A 7,500-nucleotide genomic window follows, 5' to 3' on the forward strand; every position below is an offset into this window, starting at 1 on the left:
TAACCTAACCTACGTTGTGCCTTAACCTAACCTACGTTGTGCCTTAACCTAACCTACGTTGTGCCTTAACCTAACCTACGTTGTGCCTTAACCTAACCTACGTTGTGCCTTAACCTAACCTACGTTGTGCCTTAACCTAACCTACGTTGTGCCTTAACCTAACCTACGTTGTGCCTTAACCTAACCTACGTTGTGCCTTAACCTAACCTACGTTGTGCCTTAACCTAACCTACGTTGTGCCTTAACCTAACCTACGTTGTGCCTTAACCTAACCTACGTTGTGCCTTAACCTAACCTACGTTGTGCCTTAACCTAACCTAATTTGTGCCTTAACCTAACCTAATTTGTGCCTTAACCTAACCTAATTTGTGCCTGAACCTAACCTAATTTGTGCCTTAACCTAACCTAATTTGTGCCTTAACCTAACCTAATTTGTGCCTTAACCTAACCTAATTTGTGCCTTAACCTAACCTAATTTGTGCCTTAACCTAACCTAATTTGTGCCTTAACCTAACCTAATTTGTGCCTTAACCTAACCTACGTTGTGCCTTAACCTAACCTACGTTGTGCCTTAACCTAACCTACGTTGTGCCTTAACCTAACCTACGTTGTGCCTTAACCTAACCTACGTTGTGCCTTAACCTAACCTACGTTGTGCCTTAACCTAACCTACGTTGTGCCTTAACCTAACCTACGTTGTGCCTTAACCTAACCTACGTTGTGCCTTAACCTAACCTACGTTGTGCCTTAACCTAACCTACGTTGTGCCTTAACCTAACCTACGTTGTGCCTTAACCTAACCTACGTTGTGCCTTAACCTAACCTAATTTGTGCCTTAACCTAACCTAATTTGTGCCTTAACCTAACCTAATTTGTGCCTTAACCTAACCTAATTTGTGCCTTAACCTAACCTAATTTGTGCCTTAACCTAACCTAATTTGTGCCTTAACCTAACCTAATTTGTGCCTTAACCTAACCTAATTTGTGCCTTAACCTAACCTAATTTGTGCCTTAACCTAACCTAATTTGTGCCTTAACCTAACCTACGTTGTGCCTTAACCTAACCTACGTTGTGCCTTAACCTAACCTACGCTGTGCCTTAACCTAACCTACGTTGTGCCTTAACCTAACCTACGTTGTGCCTTAACCTAACCTACGTTGTGCCTTAACCTAACCTAGTTTGTGCCTTAACCTAACCTAGTTTGTGCCTTAACCTAACCTAATTTGTGCCTTAACGTAACCCATGTTGTGCCGTAACGTAACCCATGTTGTGCCGTAACGTAACCCATGTTGTGCCGTAACGTAACCCATGTTGTGCCGTAACGTAACCCATGTTGTGCCGTAACGTAACCCATGTTGTGCCGTAACGTAACCCATGTTGTGCCGTAACGTAACCCATGTTGTGCCGTAACGTAACCCATGTTGTGCCGTAACGTAACCCATGTTGTGCCGTAACGTAACCCATGTTGTGCCGTAACGTAACCCATGTTGTGCCGTAACGTAACCCATGTTGTGCCGTAACGTAACCTATAATATGCCTTAACCTAACCTATAATATGCCTTAACCTAACCTATAATATGCCTTAACCTAACCTATAATATGCCTTAACCTAACCTATAATATGCCTTAACCTAACCTATAATATGCCTTAACCTAACCTATAATATGCCTTAACCTAACCTATAATATGCCTTAACCTAACCTATAATATGCCTTAACCTAACCTATAATATGCCTTAACCTAACCTATAATATGCCTTAACCTAACCTAAAGTGCGCCGTAACCAAAACTATATTGCGCCTTAACCTGACGCACGTTGTCGCTGAACCTGCTCTGTAATTGTTATGCAACTCGTTAAATTAGTGTAGTGTTGCCTAACCGCAACCCTCGCAATATAGTTCGCTACTCGCACTGCCCGGTCCCCTGTGTATCGCGTCATGTTAAACACCTTGCAGGTGTTGCTGACTTTCCACATGCTCCTGCTATACACTGTAATGTGGATAGCAGCAGGACGTACATGCCCCCCCCCCCTTCCTCCCTGCCTTCGCAAGCTGGTCGGTGAGAAGTTTGCATGTTCAACGCCCTTCGCATGCCGCCGTACTCAGCCTACGTTGTGGTACGGCCTGTCACCTGTCCGCCGATGTACGCAAAACCCACAAACTGTACTGCACATTGGTCCGTATGTACTGAATGATACATCGTGGCACATGTGGCCGTATGACGACTGCGCCTAGCAACGGCGGACCATACAGTCCAAATATTGTGCACGCAGCTACGTGTCGTCTCCCTATAAGAGCTGGATTGCAGTGTGGTACGCCATACAGACGTGTGGGAGGAACGGACGCCCTGGATGGCGATCAGCATGAGCAGTCTGTTGATGTAGTGGAGCGTGTATTCGGACGTAGTCGTCTCTTCTCACACACCGTGATAGCATGTTGCACCGTGTTCCACATCTGCGACATGCTGCAGAGGCCGGCTGACAGTCGTTCGCGCAATGGACACCGCATACGTACGGGGTCGACCTTCCACGTGTTCTCTAGGCGTGCACATGTTGTTGCGTCTATGTGGGCAGACGTAGTGTGTTGTGACACCTGACACAGGCATGCAATACTCGTTGCAAATGGCGATGGACGTGTACGTTTGCTGGTGACGTTACGCAAATGAACAACTGGTAACCCGTTGTGGTGCGGTTGTTCTCGCTAGAGGTGAATCAGTGTTGGCGACGATCGGTCGAGCTATTAACCGGTTGTTTCAGGGATACCCACCATGCCCACGAACGTGAAAGGGGGATCTGGGTGTGAGGCGATACGCGGCGGTGGCTGGGTGGGACCGTCCCCGGCCGGTGAGGGGGGGCCGCCCGGCGTGCTGGCAGCGCGGTGCGTGGGCGCACGCGCTACAGCCGGCTGGTGGGGGCGGCCAGTGGCAGGCGCGCCGGCCGACGGACGCGGCAGGCGGCGCAGCGCGCGCCGGCGCCCCCTGCTCGCGGCGCCTTGCGGCCAAAGTAGGTCCTCGCGGGCCCGGTGCGAAGCGCGGTGGCCATCTGCAGTGTGCTGGTCCGATTGAGGACTTTGTGCGCTGAGGATGCGCCGCCGCCCGGCGCTCAGCGCCGCGACGCCGTCTGCTGCTCGGTCGCCCCAGCGGTTCTCGCAGGTGGTTTGTATCGCAGCTGTGCGGACGTGTTGGCGCGTGCGCTGTGCTGGGAGAGTTCGCTTCGGCACCCAAGTGGGGCTTTTGTCCTTCTGTGGCGCCGGCGTTGGAGCTGCCGGTCACCGTAGGTGGCGCGTGTTGTCTCCCGCCGGCAATGCCACGACAGCACGCTCCCGGGCCTCTGTCGGCAGCGGCAAGCTCAGTTGGGAGCACGGGTGGTCGCACCTAAAGCGTCTACTCGCCTAACTCCGGGCGATTGCGCCTCTCTCGAACCCGACCAAGTACTTAGGACGGCGCTGCGCGCCGCCGGGACCTGAGAGGGTTTCGAGGTGTGTTGTGCAGGGGAGCTCAGCCTCCTCCTGTTTGCAGAATAATTGAGCGGACGCTTGCGTGTTCGCGCGGGCCCCCGGGACACACTCCCGGGCGGCCGGCTGCTCAGCTCTAGTTGACGCAGCTCCCTGGTTGATCCTGCCAGTAGTCATATGCTTGTCTCAAAGATTAAGCCATGCATGTCTCAGTACAAGCCGCATTAAGGTGAAACCGCGAATGGCTCATTAAATCAGTTATGGTTCCTTAGATCGTACCCACGTTACTTGGATAACTGTGGTAATTCTAGAGCTAATACATGCAAACAGAGTAGCACGTGGCAGGAAACTGCTGAGGCCCTACTTCGGGTCCTGTTGCCTGACGATGTGGAGGAAAATGAAACAGAAGAACAAAAAAGAACAAGGACAGAAGATCAAAGGGACTACAACAACAACATCAGAATCTACCCCTTCTCTGAGGAGGAGGTTGCTGCCCAGATCAAGGCCCTCAAAAGGGGAAAAGCTCCTGGTCCAGACGGCATCACTGCGGAAGTGGTGCAATTCCTTGCCCCCCAGCTCGTAGCTCCTCTCACTAAGTTATACAACGAGTGTCTGAAACTCGGGAAATTCCCAGAAATATGGAAAAAAGCTAACATAATTATCATTAAAAAGAGTCCAGACAAAGATCCCACAGAAATTAAATCGTATAGACCTATCTGCTTGTTAGATGTACTGGGCAAACTTTTTGAGAGGCTACTAGCAGACAGACTGACAGCACACCGCATGCTGTGCGGGATGAGTGACAGGCAATTCGGCTTTCGGTCTGGGCGTTCTGCATCTGACGCAATCGCCCTGGCTGCCGAGGTCTGTGGCTCCACCCCGCACAAGTATGTCGTCGGCATCATGGTAGACATCAGTGGCGCCTTCGACAACCTGTGGTGGCCCTCACTCTTTTCCTGCTTGCGGGAGAAGAACTGCCCAGGGCCGCTATATGGCTGTCTGAGGAGCTATTGTGCAGACAGGGAGGTCTGGCTATCGGCCCCTAGCGGCACAGTCAGAAAGACTGTTACCAAAGGATGTCCTCAAGGCTCTGTCCTAGGACCTCTCTTTTGGGACATTAATATGGAGCCATTACTTGAAGATCTAAAGAACTGTGACGATGTGCTAGAGGTCATAGCATACGCGGACGACCTCCTCCTGCTGGTCGGCGGCAGAAGCCGCGAGGATTTAGAGCCGAAAGTGGATAGAGCCATAACTATTCTCACATCGTGGTGCCATAGAAGCAAGATGACGATTGCACCCAACAAATCCACATACCTACTCCTCAAAGGCCAATTGGCCAGAAACCCCACAGTAAGAATAAACGGCATACCAGTCCTTCGGCGCCGCGAGGCCCGATACCTGGGTGTAATCATCGACGAGAGGTGGAACTTTGCAGCACATATAGACACCGTATCTCAGAAATCCCTGGTTTTACTAAACAATCTTATTGGAATTGGACACAAGCGGTTTCACCTTCCACCTGATCTAATAAAGTTATATCACAATAGCATATTAACCTCAATAGTAGGATATGGATCAGGAGTCTGGGCACACAGACTCACGAGGGTCATGCCTGCCATGGCCGTAAGAAGAGTGCAGCGAAACATGCTTTTACGTTCAGCAGGAGCCTATAGGACAACACCTGGGGGAGCGCTGTTAGTGCTAATGGGAATCTGTCCATTGGACATAAAAATTCGTGAACAGGCTGCCTGGTACTGGGTAAAGAAGGACAACAGAGACAAAATTAGGGAGATACTTGGGGTATACGCAGGGGATAAATATACCATCAAAAAGAGAGGGATAGAACTGTGGCAAGAACAATGGAACAACGAGGATACAGGTCGCAGAACATACGAGTTGCTACCTGATATAGAAGAAAGATTAAAACTGACGTTTTTCACGCCTACGAGAGGAATGCTGCACTTTCTTACTGGACATGGACCATACCCAACATACCTATGTAGGTTTGGGAAGCAGGCTACACCAGCGTGTGACTGTGGTGCAGTGCAAGGCACCCCAGAGCATGTGGTGTATGAGTGCCACCTCTTCGATGATGTAGCCCAAGAGCTAAGACAACAACTACCAAACAACAACACGTACCACTTACTAAGACACGACAACACCTTTGACACCTTAAACAAACTTACAAATGAGATCTCAAAAAAGATAATTAAGAACTTTTTAAGGGACAATCGCCACTAGAAACCAACGCTTCCACCGACTTTGACTAGTGTACCCTTCCTGTACCGCCGGTTAAGGACTGGCCAGCCGCTGACGGCTGGAATCCGCCTTGTCCTGGACTAGGAGGGAGGGGAGCACAAAAAAATACCGGACTAAACGCACACCGATAATGACTAATATAATTAGAGTAGATCTAGAAGATAGGATAATATAGTAGAATAGACTGCAGCGACACCAAGTTAAGGGCCAGCCCAGTGCCAGGGGCATGCCCACTGGGATTAGCTCAGTGGGCCAGGCCGACAACAGTAGGTTTATAGTAGCACTGGCACACTTGTAATCGCTGCAGGTAGTACGTAGTTTCCTCGTAGATTAAGTAGTTAGAGCCTCATAGCGGTAGGATTAGAGTAAATAATAATAATAATAATAACAATAAAACTAATACCTGTAGTGTAGAACTAATAGCTGCATTTTTTCATGTATAATATTAGGACCCACTAATGTAGTCAGGTAGTGGGTTATCATGTATCATGTAATGGAGTTAATAAAGAAGTTTTTTTTTTTTTTTTTTTTTTTAAAAAAAAAAAAAAAAAAAAAAAAAAAAAACAGAGTCCCGACCAGAGATGGAAGGGACGCTTTTATTAGATCAAAACCAATCGGTCGGCTCGTCCGGTCCGTTTGCCTTGGTGACTCTGAATAACTTTGGGCTGATCGCACGGTCCTCGTACCGGCGACGCATCTTTCAAATGTCTGCCTTATCAACTGTCGATGGTAGGTTCTGCGCCTACCATGGTTGTAACGGGTAACGGGGAATCAGGGTTCGATTCCGGAGAGGGAGCCTGAGAAACGGCTACCACATCCAAGGAAGGCAGCAGGCGCGCAAATTACCCACTCCCGGCACGGGGAGGTAGTGACGAAAAATAACGATACGGGACTCATCCGAGGCCCCGTAATCGGAATGAGTACACTTTAAATCCTTTAACGAGTATCTATTGGAGGGCAAGTCTGGTGCCAGCAGCCGCGGTAATTCCAGCTCCAATAGCGTATATTAAAGTTGTTGCGGTTAAAAAGCTCGTAGTTGGATTTGTGTCCCACGCTGTTGGTTCACCGCCCGTCGGTGTTTAACTGGCATGTATCGTGGGACGTCCTGCCGGTGGGGCGAGCCGAAGGCGTGCGACCGCCTCGTGCGTGCTCGTGCGTCCCGAGGCGGACCCCGTTGAAATCCTACCAGGGTGCTCTTTATTGAGTGTCTCGGTGGGCCGGCACGTTTACTTTGAACAAATTAGAGTGCTTAAAGCAGGCAAGCCCGCCTGAATACTGTGTGCATGGAATAATGGAATAGGACCTCGGTTCTATTTTGTTGGTTTTCGGAACCCGAGGTAATGATTAATAGGGACAGGCGGGGGCATTCGTATTGCGACGTTAGAGGTGAAATTCTTGGATCGTCGCAAGACGAACAGAAGCGAAAGCATTTGCCAAGTATGTTTTCATTAATCAAGAACGAAAGTTAGAGGTTCGAAGGCGATCAGATACCGCCCTAGTTCTAACCATAAACGATGCCAGCCAGCGATCCGCCGCAGTTCCTCCGATGACTCGGCGGGCAGCCTCCGGGAAACCAAAGCTTTTGGGTTCCGGGGGAAGTATGGTTGCAAAGCTGAAACTTAAAGGAATTGACGGAAGGGCACCACCAGGAGTGGAGCCTGCGGCTTAATTTGACTCAACACGGGAAACCTCACCAGGCCCGGACACCGGAAGGATTGACAGATTGATAGCTCTTTCTTGATTCGGTGGGTGGTGGTGCATGGCCGTTCTTAGTTGGTGGAGCG

The sequence above is a fragment of the Schistocerca serialis genome, chromosome 4 (genome assembly GCF_023864345.2).
Source record: "Schistocerca serialis cubense isolate TAMUIC-IGC-003099 chromosome 4, iqSchSeri2.2, whole genome shotgun sequence".
Taxonomy (NCBI): domain Eukaryota; kingdom Metazoa; phylum Arthropoda; class Insecta; order Orthoptera; family Acrididae; genus Schistocerca; species Schistocerca serialis.